The sequence below is a fragment of the Rhea americana genome, unplaced genomic scaffold (assembly GCF_003343005.1).
Source record: "Rhea americana isolate MKP2758 unplaced genomic scaffold, rheAme1 scaffold_6, whole genome shotgun sequence".
NCBI classification, from domain to species: domain Eukaryota; kingdom Metazoa; phylum Chordata; class Aves; order Rheiformes; family Rheidae; genus Rhea; species Rhea americana.
In genome coordinates, this window is record NW_028186756.1 from 871,322 (window position 1) to 897,271 (window position 25,950).

Here is a 25,950-nt window from a genome sequence, read left to right on the forward strand (position 1 = left end):
TTGCCTGTGTGGTAGCGCCAGACATGCTCTGGCAGATAGTTCAGGGAGTAACTTCTCTCTGACAGGAAGTCGCTTCCTCTCAGCTGGGATGAGTAACCGGCTCTGTGCATGCTCCAAGTCTGCTTGAATGCAAAGTTAACGTACGAGGTTGCTGAGACTAACTTCCACTGCTTTGCTTTGCTTTAAAATGGGATGGAGCTCACGTGAGTTTCCAGGCTTCAGCCAAGAGAGTGAGTTGATCCACGGGAACGTGTGTGACCATTTCCTCTTACGTATAGCATGGCTATTGAATTTGGGTGGAACTTACTCTTTACCAGTACTCAGTGAATACAGTTACTTTGTTTGCTTCTTAGACCATCGTGCGCCCTCACTAATGCTAGTAGTTATCGTACGGTCCATGTTTCATTAATGAGACGTAGCATATGCTTCTGCTTATTTTAAATAATGTCATGTATTAATGATCTTATTTGGTGTCTTTGCTGTCCTAACATCTAGGATCTATACATCTCTTGCATACTTTCAGCTGCTGTCATGACAACCCAGCTCTGTGGATTGCTACTTAACCTGCCACCCCAGCAAGTCTTCCCTATATGCTSTTCATAACTCCAGTGTGATTACATCAGAGTACCGATAGTGAAAGGAGGGCAGAGAGACTCTRCTGTGAGTTTCTTTACCCAGGTCTCTTGTAAATCCATGTCTGTCCTTGTGTAGATAGCAATTGTTTAGGAACTTCTTGGGTAGCCATTTTGCTCTGCACTGTCCTGTGTCTTTTCTCCATCCCAGACCACTATAGGTTACAGCATYGGCTTTGTGCAGTTTTACTACCTTTCATTGCAGTGAGAGAGCTGACTTCTGGCTGTGTTTTTTTCCTTAACAACATTACCTTCTTACTACAGTGTTATTGGGTGGTTTTCTTCCTTTTTCCAATCACGGAGTGTTTTATTAGATATTAGAATTATGTCCCTTTTTTATTAATGGAGGAAAGTGAGGCAGAGATGAAGACTGTCACCACTGAAACACTTTTCAGTAAGCTCTTTGATTCCTTTGTAAGCAGTACACTTCAGCTTTTTTCCCCCTTGCTCACTTTAAAAAGAACACGATCTTGAATTAAGTAAAATTATTTTTCTAAAACTCATATCTGTGCTTAAGTATTCTTGAAATTTAGTTGCCTGGCTGGCAGAAAAGTTGCTAGGTCAATGGACTTTTGAAAATGGCATTACCATCAAAATTAGTGATCTAACTTCTGCATATTCCCTTGCTTGTGCCAGCATACACAGTGTATCAGATTGGAGAAATTATCTAATCTTTTTTTTTTCTTTTTTTCTTTTTTTTTTTGCCAGGTTAGTTTTCATAGAGATTAGTTCCCTTAGATCATTGCATGGTTTCACAAACACTTGTGCCTGCACAAATGTGGGGTGGGAATAAGCAGACAGATGGCAGAACTGCTGCTTTCAGCAGCCTTGTGAGCTGATTGTGTTTGTGCAGTTGGGGAAACAACTTTGGAAAAAGTTGTTTGGTGTTGCATGTAAAATTCTAGGTTGGTGAATAATTTGCTTATGCCAAGTGTTCAGAGGCAGCGTGACTCTTAGCAGGCAAAAAGGTTTGCAGGCAGCCTTATCAGTAACTGGGTAGCTCACAAAGATATGATACTGTCTCTGAAGCCAAGCTGCATCATGTACAGCACAAAAATCTGATTCGGGACTGACGTTTTCCAGTCAGCATGTGTTTTTACTTTCTTTCTTTTAGAAGTTGTGTCCTTACACTAAAATTTCTAGTCTAAGAGTAGGAGTCTAAAATAAGAGTCTGCATGTGTACTTAAGAAATGTTTTTTTTAATAATGTTAATTACAGGGAGGATAAAAGAGGTGTAAAACAGGTATGCTCACATAAGCATGACTCGTGTTCCTCAGAGCTCTTTGAATGATGGAATTGGGAACGATCAAAGAAAAGCAGGTGACTGAATCACTTGGACACGGGGCTCTGGTGTATTGTCTTCTGAACAAAACGTGCTTGCGACACTTTCAGTTATTTTTTAAAAACTTTTTGATACTGAGCTGAGGACTACAGCAGGGCTGGAAGGGAAGGAATTTTGGAGCAGTTACTAGGAAAGAGAGGAAATACTGGTTTGGAAAGGGTGCAGGTTTTGGACTCTGGCACAATCCAGACATGGATGAAAATACTTGGCATTTTCATCTCTCTTCAACTGTAGTCCCTAAAGCAAAGGCTATAGGGTRTTGGTGGAGGGTACTGCGAGGGAGCTGTTGGGTCAGTGAGTCACAGAGTCAGCATCTTCTAGTTACCTCCTGTAGAATCTGTTCTAGCTGCTTCTCAGCCTCTGACTTCCTCTTCTCTCACAGTCTGTGTTGTCCCTTCCATTGATCTGCCAACATCTTACTCTACCACTGCCTTCCGTGAATGGCTTTTTTTCTACCTATAATGCCACTCTGTTGTTAGTCACTTGTTAAGACACCTTTTCCCTATCTTCCAGGGTGTGTTTTGCAGGGTATGGCCTTTCCCCTTGCTTCTACCAGTGCAGTGGCTTTCAAACTGTAGGAGTAGAAAGAGTATCAAAATTGTTTTGGAGGCAGGAGAGCTGATAAGTTTGAGGATGGCTACCGCAGACAAAAATTGTCACTTATACATAAGGTCATCCAAACAGTGTTCTTGAAACACAATGTGATGAGTAAAGCTATGAAGCACTGGATAATTAAAGAGGATTTTCTTTTTTGCTCTGGAGATTTAGAAGTGCTGATAGAGGAGAACTGTGAGGGGATGCAGGAAGAGTTGTAAACACATTTGCCCCATGTGCTTATTTAGGGAGAACAAAATCTAAGCAGTCTTTATTCCTTTCTTTTCTGACAAATACCTCACATCCTTTTATTTCCTTTATGGTTTTGTTTTGTTGTGTATGTTGTGTAACACAGCCCGTTTCTCTGTGTTCAGTGAAAGCAAAACTCTGTCCTGCCTTCCATTTTTGCCAGCACCAGTGAGAAAGGGCTCTAGGTTCGCTCTGCTCAACACTGTTTTTCTTCTAGTAGCCACGTGCTGGAGTGGAAGCAAATAGAAGAATGTTGTAACAGGGTGGGAAGGGAAGTTGGCAAAGAGGGGATTAATTGAAGCCCGGCAGYAGGGAATGAGAGGACTTCTTTAATTTTCATAAAGATGCTCACCTGTTTGTTCACTATATACGTTTCCATTGACACACAGAAACTGCCTTTCTGAGTTTTTGATCCTGCACAGTGCCTGTCTTATCTTCCTAGCTGTTCTGCTTGCCTACTCCATGCTTATTCTCCCTCTTTGTAAAGAAGATGTTGTATGGCGATCCAGCATTTGCCAGTTGCTTGCTCCTTATAGTCCCTCCCTGAGAGTCCCCGGGGAGCACGCTGCTAGCAAACAGAATTATTCTGATGGTGACCATCTGGATTTGGCACAAATTTTAAATGGAATCATTTGCTCTGCCCCAGCCACCTATGGTATGGGTATGTGGTATATGGTATGTATATATAGTATGTAGTATCTAACAACAAGATTTTCCAGTCGGAATGGTTAATACGATCGTGCCCAGCTTTCTGTCTGCCTGAGGAGCTCTTGAGAAAGGTGTTTACCAAGAACTTGGTTGCATTAAATGCCTTGATGATGACAACTTGCTTATATCCTGCTCATCTTGCAGGAGGCGACTGTGCCATACGCATGAAATGGTGCATGTAGCTGACCCACATGCTTGTGGTGAACTGGTGGTACAGGGAAGCATTGGCCACCTGCGCACACTGCCTGGCCTGTGCACGTGCAGGAGCTTTGGCCGTCAGACAGGAGCGTTGCTGACAGGAGTGTTTTAGCCACGTTCTTTGCGACTAAAATAATCTGCCTGGCTTGACCATCTTCAGTGGCTGAATGCTTCTGGATTCAGGTATTTTCTATGAGATTCCCAGTCTTTATCCGAAGACTTAGGTTGCAAATCCACCAGTTCCTTTCCTCATTTGAGGACTTGCAGTATTCTGCAGCAACTACTCTCTTTGGCTGTGGGACAGAGGGAAATAGGTGCTGCAGAGCTGATGTGCCTGACCTTTGAATTTCATTGTGTTTTCAGGTCTAAGATCAGTCAATTTGCGTATTCTGGAAGGGTATGGGGTAGTGCTAAATCACCTTAATTCTTTGTTAATGAAGTTTGAAGACATTTAAATTCAATACAGTTGTAAAAATGTGGGACTAGTTAATCTTGTGTCTATCAGCTTTCAGATTTTCTTTGAAAGTTGTAATTTTGCTCTTGTGTGAGATAGAAAAGTTGCCAGGGTTTGTTACCAGCCATACAGTTTTTGCCTTAATTGTCTTAATACTATGTTAACACTATCTGATAGTGATTTGCTAATAGTTTAGATAGAAATAATATAAAATCTTCCTGCACAGTCCCAAAGTTGATTTTTCCAGAATGTTAAGTTGCAGTCTTAGCTTTTCTTTTAAAGCACTGAATGTAAAATAGACTTGTCTTTGTGTGTATCTATATACATGCATATGTGTAACTAAAAATGATAAGACTTGCAAGTTTGTAGGATTACATGCTTTTCTCAATTTCTTGTTTCTTGGCTGTAGTCTCTTATGTTAGTCTCTGCAACTTTCTGTTATGTGTTTTTAAAAAGTTAGAGCCTTGTGCTTGACTCCTTGCTTGCATTGCTGTATGTTTCTTTGCAAGCATTTTTGTGTAATTTTGCCTGGGAACCTACCAAAGTATGATTTTTTTATTATCTTAAAAATAGTCTTCCCCCTGCCCCAATCCCTATTCAGAAATCAGCTGTACCTATTGGCGTTTCAGACTTCTGGTATCAGGAATAGTAATTTTGTTGTCCCTCTTCAGTAGTTATTTGCGTGACCATGGAACTCTTCCTCTGTGCAATAATTTGTATTTATTGTCACACTTGGTAATATTACACAATAGCTATAATGATTGCTTGGTCATGGCTAAAGATCAACACCAGTCATAAAACAAAAACACGGGAACAAAACACGTAGACAGGGAAGGGTTCTCTGGCGCTGTGTCTGATTTTCTTCCATTTTTGATGTGTGTACTGTGATTTCTTAACTGCAGCATTGTATTCTGATTTAACATCATCTTTACTGTTGAGTGTTAAATGTTGGAATATGAAGTAGTGMTTCCTACAAAGTGATGCCTTGTGGTGGAAGCTTTGAAAATACAGTGCAGTAGAAAAATGTATATTTTGGCTGGCACTGGCAGTGCTCTGCAAGGAATTTCCAGCATATGTGAAAGCAGGACTGAATGCATTTTGGTGCAGTGGAGGACGGAAAGGCATAAAGGACTGTCTGCCTTGGGAAGGAGCCCACCTTTGCCAGTAGGCTCAGCTTCTGAGATGATTGTTGAATGGAAGAAATACTACTGTGATAACTGCCAAATTAAATATAATTTGAGGGAGGTTTTTCCTCATGAGGGTGTTTTAGCATATTGTTGCGTCCAAATGAGGTAGTTCCTATCAGGAACTATAGGAGACCGCTGATGGCCTTAAGAAAGGATCCCGGTCTTCCTCCTTCAGCTAAAAGCGGTTGGCACAAAGCTGTAGTAAGTGCATGGGAACTCTGGTTCCCTGCGATGCTGGCTTTGCAGTGGTTCTCGACCCCGAGTAGGGTAAGGAGGAGTCAGCGGCCGCCTTTCCCAATTCCAGCAGTCTGGTTATTCATTGTATTGACTGCTTTGTTTTATTTGTGTTCATGTCTTCTATCATATTTCCTTCTACTGTATCTTGTACTGAAGATATATTCTTCATGAAGATTTCTGTGGATTTTACAAATTCAAGWTTGCTGTTTCTGGCATTATATATTTTTACCTAACTTACCTGCCTGTGAGAAGAATATGTATTGGGTCTGAATTGGGCTTACTTCACATGTGCATTTGTCTCTATTATTATTTGCTAGAAATTCTTGAARTTAATTTAAGAGTGCAAATGTATTTTAATTTAGTAAAAGATTGTAAAGGTGTGTCTTCAACTGTAGGTTAAATCTGTTTTTTTGTTTCTGATGATACCTTTATGATTGTAGTGTTATCTAGCATTGAGTACTAAAACAAGACAATCTGACATTGACACTTTTTTGGTACTTCTGTTAGGAAAAGAAACAAGTAGATATAATCTAAAAGTACGGACTGTTCTGGTCTGGAGCCTTAAACGACCTTTTAACTGCAGATCTCTAGATAGATAGATGCTGTTGTTGACAACTGAGAGAGAATCAGGAGATGCAGTTTGGAAGACCCGTCTAGCTCAGTTCGGTTAGTTCACAGATCCAGACTGTGATCAGTCTATGAATAAAATATAGTTATCAAGTCCCTAGTCTGTGGTTTTTGGTTCAGTCAAGGTTCCTGCCACAATTAATAGAGTATGCTCAATATACCAAGATTTCTATTTTTAGTATTAACTGCTCATAACTGTTTCCAGTTAACTGTAAACTTTCTGTAGCACCAACTTACTGTCTTAAGAAGTTGAAGTGCAAGTCAAAGCTGCTAACAGAAATTGCTTGACTCATGTAGCGGTGGTCTCTGCAAGAAAGATGCAGATTATTTAAAAATAACAGTAAGCTTCTCGGAGTTTGGCCAATACAAAAACTGTTGCTAGGCTGGAGGCCAAAACAAGTCCAGTCAGGCCCTGACCTTCATTGGCAAAGCACTATGAAAATGCTTAACCTTTTTTACTATGTTTATGCTTTTACAGAGTGGGGTTTTACATTGATAAGTCAGTTTAGCACTGCGAGTCTGCATCCCAGGAGCAAATGGGGCAGTTCTGCTGCAGTTAACTCATGAAGTAGCAAAAAAGCACTTAAAAATTAAGTGTCCTAGGAAGTGCAGTATCTATGAAATGGAACGTAGCTGTTGAAACTGGCCATAGGGCTGCATTCAAATAGCATATAGTTAATAACTTGGAACTTGGASTGATACGTTATCTAGGTTTCCTAGCCTTTTTTAGAGCTGTGGCTTGTGCTGCTGACCAGAAGCCATGGTGTCTTTCAGCCCAGCACTGTAAACAGAAGTAGATCTCTTTCCTGTACTATTTGTATGACCCTTTAAAAAGCCATTCATTTTCTTAACTGGGACCTTGGCAAAGGGAAATCAGTGTAAGGAGCTTCATTTGTTAAGGGGGTTGCATTTCCCATTGGTCTTTAATGTCATGTGAAAGGTATCTGACTCTGTGTTTGCCCGTCAGTGATTCATGTGCTTGAGCTTCTTCAGATGAACCTCATATACCTGGAAATGATAGAGGCTGTTTTTTTATTATTTTTGACTTGTACAAAATTTTTAAAATTTCAGCATTTTAATTTACAGTGATATAGAAAATGATTATCAGAGTGAGTGACACACTAGTGAGGTAAAATGAGCACAGATATAACTTGGAAAGTCTGAAGGCCTTTTGTTTGTTTGTTTTCTGTTTTAGCTGAGAAGARACAGGTGCCTGCCTAATTTCCTGAGATGTGTGTAGATGGGATAAAAGACACCTTGCTACTTCACTGGCGATAGGCATTTATTTTGTGAGATGCTTGTTGCAATTGTCATGTTTCTTCACTCATGCTCTCTTGCTTCCAATACTAATTGTAATACTCCTAACTGTACATACTTAACTTCTGTGCCTTATAGGATGTATCTTCATTTTTGTGATTTGATTGGGCTTTGGTAGCTCCCTGGAAGGCAGTGCTTGCTGAGAGTATGCTCCTTTGCCATACTGAATACTTGCAGCCAATGTTATTAAAGAGCTAATTTCTTCAGAAAATGAATGGAATGGAGAATAACTCAGCCTAGCTGCAGTCTGAACTACAGTGACAGGGTCCCTGGGATGACAGCCATGCAGAGAAGCATGTCTCTTCCCACAACCCTTGTGTCTGTGCGTTACAGCGAGTTACCTCTCACTTGCCTTCATGCCATAGAACAACTCATTTTATGCCCTTCCTCCCTTTAACTTGAACCTCATGACATTTTTGGCAAGGTCCCGTCTGGGGATGTGGGGTTTGTAAAATATGAGCCATAATCATGCTGCTGCTATTTATCATTGCCTCTCTGCCAGTAAAGATGTCTCCTTTCCAGGCTGCTTTACCACCTGAGAACTTCCAGCATCCCCACTGCTGCCTTTTTTGCTGGATGGTGCTTGCAGTCCGTGTTTGAATCAGAGAAGAAAGGAGGATAGGATCCTTCTCATGATCCTCTTCTAATCAGCATCAGAGCTACTTCTGCCTCATTCTTTCCATTGAGTTGAAACCCCCACCCCCAATTGGCATTTTGCACAGAGATAAGAATTGTGTAGAAGCAGCTCTAGAGGTATGTTAGGAAAGGTGCAAAAAGAGTGTGATGCTCCACTGATGGGAAGTCTTGAGACCAGCTAAGTAAATATGTTTGTTTCAAAGGAAGACTGAATAAAAACAGGCATTAAAATAAAGGGTTATAAATAAGGACAAATAATACAAATTGCATTTCTAAAATTTCAGAGAAAAAAGATTTAAGTGAGACAAATTATCCTGTGTATGTTTGACTGTTGTGGTCTGTTTTTCACCTCAAGGATGAATTACTGTGGGTAGAGGGATAGTGTAGTGGTTATCACATCTGCTTTACATGCTGAAGGTCCTAGGTTCAAGCCCCAGTAGAACCAGCACCAGGAAGTCTTTGGGAGGTTGGACTAGATGATCTTCAGAGACCCCTTCCAACCTTACTGAATCTGTGGTTTCTGTGGTTTGCAATACTTGGGCTGTATTTTAATGCAGAAATCTGATCTTTTGCAAAGAGTGGCTCCCAGTAGTGCATCTTGTTGGGAGAAGGTGAAATCTGTGCTGCAGATTTTTTGATGTTGGCTGTTTTTTATTTTTCTTTTTTTCTTTTTTCCTTGTTCTTCTTCCTCTTCTGCTCCCCCTGTTTCTGGAGCATTTCAAGGTGATAGTTTTTTCACAATTGTAATATAAAGTGGCTTGGAATAGCTTTTGGAATGGSTACTCAAAGACTGCCTACCACCTTATACTAGTCTGCTAATTTACCTGGGTTTTCTTCCTCATTAAATGTGTCAGAAATGCTCAGCAACAGATAAGTCTTATTTGTTATAAGCTGAAAGTAGTAGTATAGCTACAGTAGACAGGATTGATGAAAATGTAAGTAGGTGATGAGCACTGTGCTGCTACAACATGTTTTATGCTAAGTGGCTGGAAATAAGAAACGTTTGTCTCTGCTTAGTAAGGTATCTCTAAATGGTTTATAATATGGTTTCTTTCAATTTCTGCAGCCTGTTTGAGAGTGTTACAGGATGTAAATTGAGTTACAGAGGTTACAGGTCTGACTGCTTCTGATGTTGAAATTTCATGTCTTAGTATATTAAAAAAAAAAAACACTATATTTCCAAGGAAAAGTGCTAAGCTGTTGAGAAATGCTTAGGTCTGGTTTCATTGCATTCTTTGATATTTATCATCTATCTTAAAATGTCATATGTTACATCTCATATATTTCCATGTATTTACTTTTCCTCCAGGTGGTGGTCATCTAAATTTATAGATTACAGAAATGCACCTGAAGTTTAGGCAACATAAGCAGCTTTTACTTCTTTGATTGTCCTTTTATGTAGAACGTATAATTGAAATTGTTCTGAGGAGAAAACTATTTGAGCAGTTAGTGATCTTTGAAATTAATTGACGCTAAAGTTTAGCTCTTTAGAGATGCCTGAAATTTCTTGGAAGAATCCATTGCAGAAAGATCAGTAATCTTCAGATAGTTCCAGAGATAAAGCCTCTATTTGATTTAAGTAATTGGATTACTCTCAGAAAGAAAGAAGTAATCTTATGTAAAAAGATATTAATTGACCATTTGACCTATGGGTTTTTCTGGGGTTGGGGTTTTTCAGGTTCTGTCCAACTTTTCTGTGCCTAAATGATTAGAGGAGGTAAGGAAGGGTGGAGTAGGTAAGACTAGAAGGATAAATCATTGCAGTGAGGATTGGAAGACTTTTGTTTGGTTCCTGGCTATGTCATTATGGTGGGCAGAGACCATAAGAGAGACCCAGAAGAGACCCATAATCTCTGTACCTTGTTTTCTGACTGGCTTAAAAACAAGGTACCTTAATCTACGTTTCTCTGTAATGCTAGTAGCGAGAGACGCTAAGAAGTGAGCTGCTGCTGTCAGGGTTGTTCTTTCCCTTGACTGAATTACCCTGAAAGGCACGCCAGGAAATTCTGCAGATTCAGCTCAGGATATCTTCGCCTAAATTGGCAACTTGGAGGCATGCAGTCTTTTTGGTACAGTTATCTCCTTATATTTGAAATGAATCACAGTTGGACTTATACTGGGTTGAATCCCTCAAAGGCTGTTGTTGTTTTTCAATGAAAATCTCTTGCAGGATAGCTTTCTCCATTCGGGTACTCTGAGTCACAGCATCCTCCTTTGTATTTTTAGGCCACTGTTAGTTAAGTGAATCTCTTCTCTGAGAATGGCTTAGATAGTTTTATGTCTGCCAGCTCAAGTCAAAGATGAGACCTTCCAGAAATCAGATTGCATAATTGCTTATGTTCTAGGTGTCCTCTTTGTCCTTGTCTCATGAAGACTTYCATGGACATTTTGGAACTGAGAGAAAGATATTATTACGTGGGCTTTTTGTTTGTTTGTGGCTTTTTAAAGGAAAGCCTGTTAAGTATGGCTCTGTGGTGAAGTAAGATTTGTTGCTTCACTGGGTATTGAGGAATGGAGATGGGCAGAAACAGAAGGTAGGGTGGCAGGGAAGGTACAAGTAGTAAGCATGTAATGATACTTCCCCCAAACACTTTCCTAGCATGCAGCAATTTGCATTRTTTGGGATTTCCAAAGCTGGAAATCTCTGATATTGACCTTCTCTCCCTCCTGCCCTCCCAGCAATGGGGAGCATAAAATGAAATTTTTGRTGAGACAAAGTTAGGAGACAACAAGATGAGGAGGATCAGAGTTCCATATGGGAATAGTTGAATGACTTTAGGGACTAGATTTTTATAAATGGGATGAAAATTAGTATTATATAGGGCAGCTTCTTGTACTTCAGGAGAATTAAGAAAAATGTTGATTCTGTAAGTTAAGAGCATGTTTCCTTCCTTAGGTATTACATTATGCTATAGATATATAAAGGTCAAGTGGAAATTTTAAAGGGAAATTATCTATAAAAATAGAAAAGCTTTAAATACAGTTGTAGAAGAGAGTGGCTGAGATGATACTTGAAAAACTGTATGGTTCTGTTGCCCCTTTCAAGAAAAACACCTTTTCTGGGTAAGAGCAGGGCAGCCAGGGTAGCTAGAAGGGTGAGATCAGCTTGCAATGGGGAAATGAGAAGAGCTAGGCTTGTTTAGAGAATCAAAACCATGTGTGTGCATGTGAATGCATATAGATACAAGTATGTGCATACACACATACAAGTATCTGTATCTATCTATATATTAGATAAAGACCAAGGGACAGAAATTACCTGAATAAGATAAATGCCATTATTGACAGAAGAACAAATGGATATAAACTAATCTTAAGTAAATTCACATTTTGGGTGCAAGATTTCTATTCACTGAAGCAGTAAGACTTTAGAGTGACCTTTTAATAGGATTGGTGTGAACAGAAAATGCAAATAGTTTAGATCTTGCTCACTTTAGGGTAAAGGATTGTATGATGCATTGCCTTTGATAGGGAACTTAATACATTTGGCGGTTTAAAAGGTCCCTGTGCTMTGTATTCGTAGCAGTGAATTTGGTTTCTAGAAGTGGATGCAAGGTTTTTTGCCTTTTCATTTCCCCTCTGTAGGAGGGGACTGATGGAGGGCAATAATCCTGGTGGCTTAGTAGTGTCTGCTTTGATAAGATTATCTAAATCGAGAAATTTCAGGCAATGACACTTTCAAGAATGAAAATGTTAGTTTTCCCATTGAAAGTCTCCAGTCATCAGGCTGGAGTTTGTTGTGACAAAGTATATCTTCTTTGTATCATTTTACTGTCAGTTTATTTCTGGCTCAAAAAATCCATTTMATTTATTTTTGCAATTATTTACAGAAGTTGATGAGCTGTTAACGTGTTCTCGTACCCCTATACAGAACGAACGTTGCTGGCCAGACCAGTAATGATCTGCAAGCACTTCTGGCACAGAAGTTCAACGCTGTCATTAACAGCTTCAGTGTTTGGTCTCTGAATATGGGGATAGGTCTTTTAAACTGCAACGCTGACTGCCCTTCTYTTTCCCCTCCTCCCTTTCTTTTAAAGGAAAGATTATTAGCAGGGAATAGTGATGATAAATGAATTTTTATTTCTTATCTCCAGGGACTGTTAGATGACCTTTCTGTAGGCAGCTTCAAATAGAGAGTGGAATAACTGTTATTTTTGAGCAGAATATTTGATTCACTGCAAATTCAGTGATGCCTGAGTTGGCTCTCTGTAGACCTCCTTAGGTCTGGCAGGATTACTAATTCGGCAGGTAAGATTTGGTTTCTACTGTACTGTTTTGCTTTGGCAGAGAAATATTTATTGTCCTTTTCACCTTGCTCTTGGCTTGAGCAAGATTTATGCCGTTGCAGAGGTGGAGAGGAACAGAGGGAAGTGTCAATCAATAGCAGAGCTCTGTGGAGGTAATGAATTTGGAGAATATTACGTTTGTGTAAATAATTTTTCACTGAATTGGAACTGAACCATAACTTGGTAATGGTCGATGGTTTATGTTGATCAAGGAAAGGGGACGTTGCTTCTGAACATGGCATCTTAGCTGTTGATAGAAAGGGCTGCCCGAAAAAGGAAATAGCAGCCCAAATGGCAAACAAAGAGTATTTGTAAGCAGTAGTTCGTTGAACTAGTGGCTCTGAAGATTTTACGACTTGACCTCTGCCAACTAACAGGATTGGTTTTGATTCTCAGCGCAGCAGTTCATCACAGCAAAGAAGCTGTGGCAGCTTAGGAGGACRGGGAGTAATGGGGAGCCGAAGTGACAGCTCGCCCTGGGGTGTCAAGGGCATTGGGACTTCTCGGTTTATCTTGATGTGTCAGGAGACTGCAAGTGCACAGGTTTTGAAACTGTGGTGTGTAAACCACTTTCAAGCAAAGCTGTTTAAAAAATGAAATGTTAGGTGATTATTGCTTCCACCACTGATGGTCTGTTTACTCTTTATCCGTTGTTGTAAAAGGTAGATCTGTTCCTCGTCATGCCGGCAGCCGTTGCTGCCTCTTGGGCTCGGATGTGGCTGAGGGAGTGGTAACCTGTAAGGAGATGGGAAGGGAAGGGATAGTCAAGGGAAGGGTTTTGCCTTATGCCAGCAGGTGAACTGCTGACAGTATTAATTTATCTTCTCTTGAGCCACATCTGCTGTTGGAGAAGGGGGAATGTGTCACCTTCAGTTCATGTGCATGGCCTGGCAGAGAGCTGCGTGATGTTGACGGGTGGCTGTTGTACCGGTGGCAGTACTCGAGCAAGCCGAGTTGGTAAATCTATGCATTTATTTTCAGTAGGGCTTCCAGATCCTGTCACAGGCTCTTGAAAGAAAAAAGGGTGCCAGCCTCCCACTGGCAGACCTGGTGGCTGCAACCTGCAGCCTGACGTCTGGTCTTGGAGYGAAAGACAGGAATCTTCTGTGTTGGAGACGGTAAAAATAGGAGGCCTGGCACCCTGAAATGTTGCACTGAGTAATCCAAAACTGAACAACTTAGACTTCTATCTTCTTTTCAAGGAATTTATAGCTTTTATATATATATATATATATTCATTCCTTTAAAAGCTATCTACCATTATAAGTTTTTTTTTTTTTTTTTTTTTTCTGACTTAAAAATAAGTAGGCGGTAGAGGTCGTGGAATCTTTCATCTTCTGGAATAAAGATGCGACTTCAGTGGTTTGGTCTTTAGAAACTATGTTGACTAATCAATGCACAGATAGAGTACCGACAGAATAATACTGCGCTGTAGGCCAGTGGTTTGCTCCACAGCTATTCCTTTCAGTTATTTCCCAGCATAATGATTGAATAAGGGTTGTGTGGCATCTGCTCCTGGACAGTGAGTTGTCAGGGCTTCATGCTAGTATGCCAAATCACTATATTTAACAAAACTAGCAATTTCATACTATATATTTTTTGTGACAGAACTGCTGCAGCATAGACTATTTTTGGAGAATTCCAGTATTGCTTCTGAAAGGTTGTGTGTATATATATTTTACTTGTGCACAGTGTAGTTGTAGTTTAGTCAGAAATGCTGTGTACTTAATTTGAAAGTGTTATCTTTTTAATTTCAAATATTAAATGCACAAAATGGTATTTAATGTGAGAACAAAACAAACAAACTAGTTTTAATGTGTCAAAATTAAAGTGCATTCTGGATGTTTTTCAGTGTTTCCAGGCTGATGAGTTTTTGAAATTTAGTTTTGACATTTGAAGAAATCTTACTGAAGGTGTTCTGGATCTGCTTATAAGAGGGTGTCTATATATTGTTGTGTTTCAGAGGATATTTAATTTTAGGAAGAAAGGTTTAAGCTTTGGTGTGGAAACATTGTAGTCTCTTTGCTTCGGGTTAATTCTGTGTCTTCCAAAAAATTCCTTGCAGCAGTTAGTGTTGAATAGCTGCTTATTTCATGCAATATATTGCCTCCTGCAAGTCTCTTGAGTAGCACTCTAGTATCGACTGGTGTCACAGTCTGTTTAAGCTAATATATGACAAAGTCGCTACTGAAAGAAGTGATCACATTTTCCTCATGCACTAAACTTATTGGTGGCACGATTGTGTGACTGCTCTGCTGAACTGGAGAACTAATATGAGTTAAACTTGGCTTTTGGATAAGACTGCATGTCCACGGCAAATAGCTAATCTGAATGCTTGCTGGCTCAGTCCTATCTTGCTGTCCTTCCCCACCCTCATCTGTGTGTCCCCACACCCTCCTTGTACTACTTAAACTGATCGTTGGTATACTTGCTGTGCTGTTTCTACTTGATAAGTCAGCAGCAGGTATTCTACTGCTGCTTTAGGTTTTTGCTGAGTTGTAAGACTTTGTGCTGAGCCTTTTAGCATGCTAAATGCCAGAGCTGGCTTAAGGGAGCTTGGGGAGGTAAAACATGCAGTCTGGGAAGGGATGGGATGCTTGCAACCAGCCATTATATTGATTTATACTGCCAGAACTGCAACTTAAGTTGCTTGGACCTGGATTTGTTTCCTGATCTTGGAATATAGCAACTGCCCTTATAGCCACACCAGTGGTTCATATATCTTACTATTGTCTGCAGCAGTGCTAAACATACCAATGCAGAGAACGCTTTTTCAATCTCACCAGTGACTTTTTCCAGCTTTGGGCACCATCAGCAGGTAGATTGGTGCCTATGAATGTCCAGAAGCCATGAAGGGAAAAAGCAGTCAGATGTGAGGCCTTCCTCTTGCATATCTGCTGTTGGCAGTATTGCCAGTTGTTTGCCCTATGTCAAACTCCGCAGCCATCTGAACACAGTTTGCAGGCTGGGATATAAGGCTGAGCAAGGTTATGTTGTCTACTGGAGTTGTCACGGCACCTGTATGCATACGTGAACAGYGCAGTGTATGGTAAACCTGTGCATCAGGGTGTTAAGGTGGTAACGCTTGCCCAGAGCCTGCAATGTGTATCAGAGGAACGTGCTGGCTATCACAGAAGGCCTTGAGAGTCTTGAGCCTCTTCTGGGTAGGTGAAGATTGTTTACAAGGTTTTTTTGGAGTAATCCTGATTGATCTCTTGCATAAGGCCATCAGGTATACAACCCAGATACCCAGAGGATCACTAAGTGAGATGACAAATTCAGAGGAGTGTATGACCTGGCGTCAACTGGGAGTGAGAGCTGTGGCCTCTGTAGGATTTCCCCTTGTAGCTGCTGCACCTATTCTTTGCCATCAGGCTGTGTTAGTCTGCACGCACGGTGATCTGATGCTATGTTAGCAGGAGTGGAAGGCGCGCTCCCCTTCYGGAAGTGCCGGTCTTTTCAGGGCCTTTTGTGTGCAGTGGGGTTACTCTGGCAGCCCCTTGCCCAGCCTTCTTTGGTTTCATGTTTGGTCCTTTGGAGCTTCTCTGAATATCTGATCTAGGTAAACTGCATCTCTCTTGTCAGTTTGGCCTAATGCTTCCTGTATATTTAATATGAATTAACCTAGCCCTGCTGACTTACTACTATAAAGGCGGGAGCGAAGCCTCCCCATCAGGTTCACCAGCAAGGACCAGTGCAGAGTGTTCAGTGAGCTTTCTTCATGAGTGCAGTCATCCCTGTGTCCCTTTTTGCCCTGCTTCTCAAGAAATGCCATTGTTTTTTCTAGTTTTCTTGCTTTGGAGGTAGTTAAATAGCTCTGTAAGGTGCAAACCTTGCAGACCTTTTTAGCTCTTAATTTCCTGTTTACTTTTGAACTAGCATGTTTTTATAAGTTCTTCTGTTCTCATTAGGCAAGCTGTCCAGGTTTTAAATGCTGACCTGCTCCCAGTGATGCCCTCCTTAACTTCCCTGTTGAGCCATGCAGGATGTGGGATTTTGTTGCTGGGGTTAAGGTGTTCTTTTTGACTGCTTTTTTACCTAGTCTTTTAATACATTTTTTGTTTTGTTTCGTTTTAACAGTCTTCAGGTTGTTTGTAGTTTTTTGCTTTTTGGATTGCTCCTTCTAGCTTGTTTTATTATTTTGAGGGTGAGTGGTTTGGGAGGGTTCCTAATTGTCTCAATTTATTTTGCACTGTTCCCTTTTTTTGGAAATTAAAAATCCATGTATTCCATTTTTGGTCTTCTACTACAGCATTGAAGCATTACTGTAGGTGCTGTTATAGAGCAACTATACTGTTAATACTCTTTAACTCACTTTCTGCTGCATACCAGTTGACCAAATCCGAAACAGCATCTTTTCTTGTGCATCCTGGCACTAGTTTCCTCAGAAGCAGCAACTTATTACTTACAAAAGTTTTCTGTACATCTCTCTGATGAAGCACAGAGTCCAATTGATGTTGGGAGATTTCAACCACTGTTGGTACCTGTCCTGTGTTTGCAGCTTTTCTAATTCCCTGAACATTTCCTGATGAGGGAATTGGTAGTGCAGTTGACAGTATATTTCTATTCTTTGAATATGGGATTTCACAAGAATTCCATAGGGTTTCTCTTCTGTAATATTTTTATGCTGCTAAACTTCTATATGATCCTTCACATACAGTGCAAGTGTGCGCCTCTATGTCGTGGTCTGTCTTTCCTGTTGGAATTACTGAGTAAGCTGGTGGCCTGTCAGCATTGCATCCTCCTTCCACCATGTCCAAGAGGCCTGTTATGTCAAGGGTGTCAGGTGATGCCAAGCATTTGTGCTTCCCCATGTTACTCTTGAAACTTCCAGCATAGGTGTAAAGTATKGTGAGTTCTAAAAGTTTTAAGATGCCAGTCATCTGGTTCTTCTGTGGTTAATACACGTGCGTTACAAGTTCTTGTTCCATCATGCCCAACTCTTCTCTCTGTATGCCAATGTTTCTGGAAGAGTGTATGTAAAAATGCTTCCGTTTCCTCCAGTGACTTGCAGCTTGGGGATTTCCTATACCAGTGCTAGTGTTTTGGTTATTGGTTGTCTAATTACATGGCTAGTGACACTGTATRGTAACCAGTAGGATGCTTGCTCAGATCATTCTTTTCCTGATATCTTGGTTTTGATGCCTGAGAGTAACTGAGATAAAACGGCTGTCTGCTGGATATTAAAACTGGGATGCTTGGTTAGATACACTAGTTACATGTATTACTCCATCTTTCTCTAACTGCATTTTATTCCTGTCCCAAAGGGACCAATGAGTGGTCGTCTGGTCTACTGTTAACACGCTTCTCTGCTGCCTGGGTGCTAAGTGCTTTTTCTCTCAAGGGGTTTGACTGGTTAGCATGGTCGTGTTAAATTATGAGCAATTTTATTTCTGTCGTTTGCTTTGCTGTTTTGTCTGATCTGCTAAAGCAGCAATGTGTCTGAAAGCTCCTCTGCTTTCATCAGTAATATCTGCTGGTCTGATAAAAGCAATTACTTTTCTTTAAAAATATTTCCTCTGTTTCATGAARTCATTTCTGATTTGAGAGATGGAAAGACATTGAGAGATTGCCTGAAGTTCTTTGTCTCAAGGCATGATCATATCTGTATCTTATACCCATGCTATCTRACAGATGTCCATCTTACTGGTGCTTAAAAATACCCCATCTCCTTAGCAGATGTTACTTTCAAACCAGTGAGAAGTCTGTTTTTGCATCATCTCTGTTAGACTTAGAAGTACTGACTTTTAGTGCGTCTTCTGTGTGAGAAAGTATAAATTTTATTGACTCTTAGTTCTAGCACTGCAGCTATTCTACCTTCGAACCGTTGTCTCATTGGTTAAATTATATGGCCAAGTGCCGCAGGAATAGTGCAGGTTAAATTGCATTGATTTGATAGTAACTCTTATGATCTAGTCTTGCAATACTGTTGTGAAGTAAAGCAAAAATAATCTGATGTTTAATAAATCTTCCAAATTACAGATTTTTAAAATGTTAAAATGTATCCTAGCTTAGCCTGGTATTGTACAATTTTTACAGTTCCTGTCTCTTGCAAGCTAATGTTAAGTGGTGGACTTTTAGAATTGAATAAAATCTGTACATGTGGGTTTTAGTTTAAAATGAGCAAAGAACAATGATTTTTAAAGGAGTAGTTTTAAATGTTTGGCTGAGCTACAGCTTGTTTTGTCAGCTCACGCCTTGTCATTTAAGTGTTATGTCATATTGGTGCTGCGTCAAAGCCTGCATACTTCCAGATTTTTCTTAGATATCTTTAAATATTTCACCTTCATTTGAATTAAGTTCCATTTAAGCAGAAAACTTATGTTAAAGTTTTTTACTAGCTTGGCAAATTATAGTTATTAGCCTAAGGCRGTTTTTTATTTTTCATCTTTTTATGCTTGTGTCCCTAGCATGCACCATGTATTTGGCAACTAACAAAAAACGTTTTACAGATCCAAATGGGTGTAGTTATGATGGTGTATCTAGCGTCTTGTGTGTAAAAAAAAAAAAAAAAAAAGAGAGAGAGAGAGAAAAAGAAAAAAGTGAATTTTAGTAACAAAGCTCTTTTGGAAAAGAATTGAATACATTTATGCCTGTTTCTACTTGTTAATCTAGTATTTTGAAAGAACAGCATGTCTCACAGTCAGCTGAAATACTTTAAAACGTAAGTTATGATTCATCTGTAGCAGGAGAATCCCTRTTATGTCTTTAATAGAGTTTTGTGTGACCTTTTAATAACTATGACTCTTGGTTTCCCCTGACGTCTTGACGCACTGCTTCAGGTCCTACTTCAGCAGGATGAACAAAGAACTTATTAAAGCTCATCATCCCACTTGCTAGTGGTCGCTGGCAGTTTGGGCAAAGCCAGCAAGTAATCGGAAGGAAAAGTGCAGTATCTTTGTTGGCAATGAGAACAGACCGTCTTTAAGGTAGTATGCGTCGACTATAAAGGTAGGAGTTGTGTTTTGAACTGCTGTCTGAAATCTATGCAAAACATAGTATTCTCTGGCTCTTGATTTGTAGTTAATATGCAGCAAACATACGGTACTACTCGTGAGCATGCTGCAAATGGTCTCGAGATCTGCCTGCGCTCCTGTAAGAATGGAAATGATGATGTCAGGCTAAACTGTCAGGCTTTTAATGCCTGGAGAATATTTATTCTTTATCAACCTTCAAAACAGATTTTACATCTGAATGATACTGCCCATGATAGAAGGGGAAATGCATACCAGCACCTTAAAATGAATGTTTGCTGGAGTCTTTCTAGTGACCTCTAAGTAATGGAAGAACCCAGCAGCTGGAACTGTTCCCATCCTGTCTCTTTAGCACTGTCTTTGCTCCCCTCTTCGCTTTTAGAGGGAAGGTGTTCTGTTGGCCTTGTGCAGCTTCTAAACCATTTTGGATGTGATGTGCTCAGAAAATACTTATTTGGATATATTTTGCTTTATTGAATTTTTTGCAAGGATTCTACTGAATCTTGGCAAAGGAGTCATTGCGAAAAGAAATTTGACTGTACTTTGTACTTTCACTGGGGATATTTGGTCTCGTTTCCAGTTTGTAAGTAGAATGATCATAAATTCTACATGAAATCTTTTGTGGTAGTAAAAATGTTTTAATTTCTTGACTCTGCAAAGCTTCCGTTTATCTGGTTTTAGTGTGATTGTGTTGCATTATTTACAAAGTTTCTCTTTGATATTAGTATCTAATTCAGAACTACTTGCTTTTCCTCCGAAGGAAACTGCGTATCACTTGGGGAGATAAGTAGTGCCAGGGCTTTTAAGTTTTTGCTAATTTGAACACTTGCTAATTTGTTAACACATTCATTAATCTGACCACACTTGAACATTGGTATGTGATTTTTGAGGTGCCAGGTCACTTTTAGATGTGAGAGAAACTGAGCAGCATATGACTGAAAGTGGCATCCTTTCTCTGAATATTGACTATGGAGTCTGCTTTGGCTAGGACCTATCTAATTTGAAATCCTTAAAATGTGGCCAAAATTATTTGATGTAAACTATGGCAACATTTACTTGGTTTGTCTGCTGTTATAAAAGCTTACATGCAATCACTTAATGTTTTCTATGGTGTGAGGAAGGTAGGTATAGCCAGGGAAAAAATACCAACTTTGATTTAATAGTTTTTGTGAATTATTTTGTATCAAACTAATTGTTTTAATGTATAATACAAAGTTAGAGCTGATCAAGAAGTCTAATATATGTCTAACAAGAAAGATGTCAGGAAGCAAGATTATGTTTCTTAGGAATATTTAAATATGCCACAAAGAAGGTCATAATCAGGTGTATGCAAACTTTGAAATAATAACTTTAATAATTTGTAATGACACTTGATCTGTTAACTTCATACTTAAAAAGTCTGATTTTTCTGCTCTGGTTCATAATTGCGCAATTGAGGGAAACCAATTTGCTTAAGCAGGTCATGGCATAAATGTGAACAGCTTTATAATGTAAACATACATATTGTTATATAATTTTTATTAAATGTTACAAATTATGCTGGCTTAATAACCTTGACTATGCTGATGCTTGCTCTTGGTTGCTCTTGACATTGGAGGAAAGGTTTATCTGATAGTACACTCCTTACAGTAGAAGCGTTTAGTGAGCATATTGTACAGTCTTGAAAGATYAAGTGGCATTTTGGTAAGAAGAGCTGAGTTTTCATGTTTACATGCTGAAATTTAATATTCACTCTCTCATAACTTTTTAATTGAGTTTTTGGGAACATGTTGAATGCTCCAGAGGCCCTAGTCAGAAGGAGGGTGTGTTTGCAGTAGGCACAGCTTGAGGAACAGCGTGCGTCTGCTTTGTGTGTTCTAGAATCCTGGAAAGCACATGGGGAGATGCCTGGGGAGAGGGGCCTCGACTCCCTGCTGTCCTGTCCTGGGCATGTGACATGCTATATAACCTGTGCTGATTATTGCTGTGTTTCCCCTTCCTTCTTTTCAAAAGCTAGTGACAAAGGTTGAGGTAGACTTGCATGTGAAAAAGGCAGAGGGAAGGACAGAAATGGAAAAGGAGGTGAGGGGAGGAAGGGAAAAAACAGTAAGATGTTCTGAATATGAAATACAGAAAAGAGGATAATGGGCAGAAAAATGACTTTTGGAGCGTTATGAGCTCAGAATTTGGAGACAGGAGTAAGCACTTCCACTATCCATTCTCAAATCCTCAGCTGTGCTTTACAAGCGTGTACACCATTGGTATTTGGGCTTCGAGGAGACGAGTGTCCTGCCGTGCTGCAAGACATCGTGTAGTGACACGAGCTGCTGTGGTTTCTCCGTCAGCGCTGTCCCTGATGCTTAGCTTCACCGGCAGAGGTTGGCCTCCAGCACGGCGTGGCAAGAGGCGGGAGCTGGCGAGCGCCCGTGCGCCTGCTTCCCGTGACCTCTTCCTCGAGCGGTGCGGAGCGAGGGCCCCGCTGCCGTGTGTCCGGGGTGCGCGCTGAACAAGGCAGAACAAGGCTTTCTGTCCTTTATTTGCATTCTCTGGTACTCTGTCATAGCTCAAACGGCCTGTGAGGTTGGAGGTGCCAGGGGTGGGCGTTACAGGGTTCTGGCTTCGTAAGGAACGACGCGGCAACACCTGCCCAGGGGCTAAGGAAGGGCAGAATTAACTCGCCCGAGCGCGGAGCCGTGCTATCCGCTGTCGTGCTATCCGCTGTCGTGCTATCCGCTGTCATGTGTGCGGCGCTGTACCGCTCGGATAAGCACACGTGCCTGGGACCAGCTCCGGGATCTCCGTCCTGAGGCTGACCTGCTCCCTCTGGACCTGTCCTGAGACACTTGTAGCACCTTATGTGGCGTGAATAYGTATAAAACAAGGTGCCTTTGGAAAAGGAAAAACTGATTGTTCCTTGTCTTAGTGATTTATGGCGTTGAAAGAAGAGTGTCTGAGGAGCAGCTGTCGATGTGCTTACCCGGCTGGCCAGGCTCGAGGAGGATTAGCGGAAGTTTGCAAGGTAGAAGGCTAACCTGACSGCTCGGAGGTGAACGTGGCCGAGCCGGGGTCCTGGCGTCTGCGACGGCAGAAGGCTCTGTGGCAGTGCCCTGGTGAGGAGCCTGGGCACCGCCGTGGCGGTGTCTGGAAGAGGATGTCGTCCCTTCCTGCCGGTTCCCTTCTATTTACATTTTATTATTTAAGGCTAGCAGACTTGTTTTAGTCAGCATCCCGAGGGAGAAGAAATAGCTTTTTTCCCATTTCTCCACCAGTCCCTTGTTTCCAGAGCCTAGAGGAGAAACTAGAGAATTTTCAATTTTATCTCAACTCTACTCTTAAATCTTTTCTTCCTCTCCCCTCCTTTTCCTTTTTTTTGTGTGGGTGGCAGCTTCGTGCCGCTGTTCTTCATCATTGCAAAGGCTATTTCAGATCTGAAATGACTAACGGTTTCCCTGTTGCATGCATGTTTCTGACAAGAAGTAGTAAACACTAGGGCTGTGTTAGCGCTGTGGTGCTGAGATGGTCTGCCAAGGTGCTGGGATAACCTCTTGTAATGCTTCATCGGCTAATACGCGGGTCGTATCTGGAAAACTGTCTCTGCAGCTGTATGGGCTAAAAAGATTTTTAAGGTTTGATTTAGAAAATAAAGCAGAAAAACCCTGCCCTGCTGTAGTGGGAGCTCAGATTGCAGAACAGTCTGCTTTCTAAGGACAAATGAACTTTCCCAGCCTTGGCTGAACCCTTTTCTACCTAACTGCTTAGACATCTGTGTYTGATCATTCACTTGATCTTAATGCCTTAAAAATACAAGTTTTAAAATGAAGGCTTAGTGGCTAGTGGACAGCTGTAGGGATTGATGATATGAAGATASTCAATCCTAGATGACTTAATGATTTCGCAGCTCTCCAGATGTATAAACCTGATACCTGCTAATTGAGATACCAAATTGCCTGATGATCTCAAGCAATTTGTTGTTGTGGACTCCTGGCTGTAGAGATGGGTGCCCGCAGGGAGCGGCAGTAGTAGCACGAGGTCAAGCGCTTGCGATGCAGACCAGGAGCTGCAACTGGAAAGCTGTCGAAGCACCSAAATTTGAAGCGCTGTGGTCTGAGTAAGCAGTATATCAGCTTTGTTTTTACCACCTATTGAACACCAAAGAATATCGCTGTGGAGGATATGGGGATTTTGAAGGCTGTTTCTTGAAAGCACGTTGTGTCATGCTGCAAACTTTCAGTTCCAGTCTTGCATACGGCCTGGCAATTTTAAAACTGTTGTGAATATAGAGATGGAGAAAATGAGCTTTGTTCTTAGCAGTGACCCAGTGCATGCCTAGGACATAGCTTTAACTGCCDGTTTTATTTCTCTGCAGAACTGCAAGACCTTTTTTTTTTTTTTTGGAGCAGTACTGAATAAACCTACATAACCAAATTATGTGATTTCTGASTGGTACTGGGGTTTGTTATATATGAATATTTGCTTTAAAAACATGAACAGCAAACTTAATGTGTGTTATAGAAACTCAGTCTGCTTCGTGAAGCTAATGGAGAATTGGAGGGAGAGAGTATAAGAAAMAGGCTTCTTGTGTCTGACCGAGTGGCTCATGTAGGCATATCTATGAGTTTTTTTCATTAAAAAATGGTGCTTCTCTTTTCTGGAGTGCTGCCCGTATTACCTCAACTGGTATAGTGCTAGAACACCGTATCGTCTGATTGTACTTGAATTGTTTGCGTGAAATTTATTGAAGTAAATGCATTTCTTGATTAAAGTATTGTAGGCTCACCACAGAAAATGACCTACCATTAAGCACGCCTCTCATTTTTAACTCTGATTATACTCTTGTTTAAGCTAGATTTTCTTAAAATAGTAGCTGCTTTCTGGCGCTCCTTCAGATTAGCTGCTTAGATAAGCAGAACTTGCTAACAAATTCACACCTAACAGTTCAAGTCTTGATTGCAAAGCTGATCTTTCTGGGGCATGTAACGATTTCAAGGAAAACACCAAATATACTAAGTCTATTATATGAGTAAAGAAAGAAATCTCTAAATGTTCTTTCTGAAAAAAACAGTAGTTTTAGAGGAATTGTTCATTGATCATTTAGTGTGAGAATCACTGAGAGTATAKACTGTGCCCTTAGAAGTATTTGTGACTTTTTCAGTAATTGTTTAGTATACTTTTTTTTTGTTTTGTTTTTAAATGTGTTAATGTTTGGATTAAAGAAAAATTTGCAGAGCTGACTTCACAGCTTCTGAAGCCAATACCTTGTAATGTTTGCCTTCAGATCATCCCGCACTGGTAGGGCTGAACCTTGTGCCCGGACTGAGTGTGCTGCTGGCGCAGTGCAGCATAGGTTGTTGTTAGAAATCAGCATATTTCCCGCAAGGAAGAGAAATGTTATTGCAAAATTAATTTCATCCTGTTAGGGGAAATCCATGGTTTTTATAAGCACTGCAGTCTTCATAACTTACCAGGATAAGAATTTCACCTAGTGAAGCTTATTTTTTGTGTACATGTGTGTACATGAGCATGGGCAGAGTGCTAGTTTTCAGTTTACTCCAACTGATTCATTTTCCTATTGTGTGAGAGTAGTCAAGCAAGTGGTGCTTTTTAACTCAGGTCAAAATACGTGTTGAGTGGTACCATACTGGAAAAACTAGCGTTTTGGTAGTTGTTTGCATCTAGACTGACTAGGCTAAAGGAGAAACTAAAATAAGTCTTTTAAGACAAATTTTACTTCTTGCCCCACCTCCCCAAATTAGCTTATCTTCCCCCCCACCCCCCAAAAGCCTCTTGATATTGCCTTCTAGAACAGAAAGGCTATCCATAGGCTTCTGTAAAYCTTCACTTTGGAGCCTATACTGTGTCGAATTTCTAGCTAATGTTGCTGAAGAAACTGGCTTCTGTTCATGATTCAGAAAGTGCTTAAGCACTGAAGTAAACTTTGAATAACTCTTTGAACTTTGAAGCTACTCACATAGCCCTGCCTGCTTTTAAGCAATAAATAAACCACTGCTTTTGGTCTTCCACATATGGATCATGGTGTACATCTCCTTTCTCTATCCATTTCTGTAATACTGCTACATAGAAGTAAACATGTAGAAGTGTCTGAGATAACTGTGCTTGTTCTTGGATGTTTTGTTTCCAATCTTGAAGGTTTGCAATGACAGATGCCTCTCCCACAGTCCAACAGATAGCTTTGCAGATGAATCGTCCCTTTGTTCCCTTATGCAGAGTCAGAAAAGGAGCCTGCAGTAAACATCAGGAGGCCATTTGGTCCAGCCTCTTGTCATAGGACTGAATCAAACATTTACAGTATTCCTAACAGCAATCTGTTTTGGAAGCTTTTGAGGATATACTGCTGATGGCAGCTGTATGTTCTCCCAGGCAGTCTATCTCAGCACTTGTTTCTTACTATTGGGATATTTTTAATTAATATCTAGCTTGAATTCTCATGCTATAATTTGATCCTATTACTACTTGAGTTATCCACCATGGATTATTTCTATCACTTTTTTTTTTTTTTTTTTTTTTTTTTT

At 40.5% G+C, this 25,950-nt stretch overlaps 1 protein-coding gene across 1 annotated transcript in view; it reads left to right on the forward strand.

Annotated features, from left to right (window-relative positions):
* AMMECR1 (AMMECR nuclear protein 1) overlaps positions 1-25,950 on the forward strand; it is a 76,638-nt gene that overhangs the window by 1,243 nt on the left and 49,445 nt on the right. The gene's annotated exons all lie outside the window — the stretch shown is intronic.